The 1328-nt window shown below is 33.7% G+C and overlaps 1 non-coding gene across 1 annotated transcript; it reads right to left on the bottom strand.

The window, feature by feature from the left end:
* Positions 1-756: 756 nt before the first annotated feature.
* On the bottom strand, positions 757-846 carry TRNAI-UAU (transfer RNA isoleucine (anticodon UAU)). Its single transcript is given in 2 exon segments — positions 757-792; positions 809-846. It is a non-coding gene; the product is annotated as a tRNA-Ile (tRNA).
* Between the last annotated feature and the right edge of the window lie 482 nt (positions 847-1328).

The raw sequence follows: 1328 nt of genomic DNA, 5'->3' as shown, positions 1-1328 counted from the left end.
CCCCAAGTCAATGGAATGAGTTAGAGCCTCATCTGCTACAGAAAATGCAGAACTTATAATTAGAAGGCAAGAATGCCAGTCTCACATATAAAAATAATTTAATTCCATGAGGTCTGAATTTAGCTGCCGTCCATGGTTTCAGAGGTTTATTCCATCCCAGGCCGTTACTCGTGTTCATACTGTAGGACTTATACATTTTCTGCCCAGGCGAGATTATGACTGTTCCTAAAGATATAATCCAACGAAGGAAATAAAAGCACTCACTATACATACGCTCCAAAATCTATTTAAGGACCGTTGAAAACTTACTCACTGCAAAAAAAATTATAATTTTTTTGTCCCAGAATAATTTTCAGCTTAACCTTGCTATTCGTATAGTTTCATCCCAGCTTGGCTCACTCTCTTCACTGATGATGTGAATGTGATAATTATGATTCATGCTAACTGCTGAGGGAATTAAATTGTTCTGCTGAAGCAACAACCTCTCAAACTTTTTTAAGTTTTTGTCCCATGTATGTGTCAGATGTTAGTGTCTAAGCTTTTTAAAGGTTCTACTCTAGACAAGATTCGAATTCACAGTTTCTGTCTGTTCTAAGTCACTGTCCCAAGTGAACCTTGAAATTACAGAGTTTGTCACAGATTTTTTAGGTTTTCTCGCGTGAGGCTGAAAGTGCCTTTTTACTGTCTAGGATCTTACATGTTTCGTTCTGTATAAGTCTCGAACCCAAAGCCATTGCTCGGTGCTTTTAAAGGTTCTGTCCCAGGTGAGGATCGAACTCACAACCTCGGCATGGCTCAGACACTGTCGTATAAGTACCGCGCGCTAACCGATTGCGCCACTGGGACATGATATGACGTTATTCAGCATCTGAATTTGATTGAAGGATTCCTTTCAGCTGAAGGATTATCTAGAATGCGCGTCATTATTTACGCAAAAACCTTTTCCTTGTATGAGATTTTTTATCTCCTGAGCATGCTTCCTTCCTACATTATAGATAGTTCATATATAATTCCAATTGAGCAAGAATAATAATAATAATAATAATAATAATAATAATAATAATAATAATAATAATAATATTGATAACTGAGTAGGTCATAATAATAATTTGATAATAAAAAATTATTATTATTATTATTATAATTATTATTATTATTATTATTATTATTATTATTATTATTATTATTATTATTTCAAGACCATTAAAACATTGGAATTATAATTATTTCCGATATAAATGTCCATGTTAGTGGTGAAAGAGTAACACAGAAGGCTAAATGTCCACTATGTTAAGATTAAACGATATTTTTAGATATATGCACCCGAA

The sequence above is a fragment of the Macrobrachium rosenbergii genome, chromosome 46 (genome assembly GCF_040412425.1).
Source record: "Macrobrachium rosenbergii isolate ZJJX-2024 chromosome 46, ASM4041242v1, whole genome shotgun sequence".
In the NCBI taxonomy this organism is placed as follows: Eukaryota; Metazoa; Arthropoda; class Malacostraca; order Decapoda; family Palaemonidae; genus Macrobrachium; species Macrobrachium rosenbergii.
The sequence above is the reverse complement of the archived record's forward strand: the minus strand, read 5'-3'. Positions and strand labels throughout refer to the sequence as shown.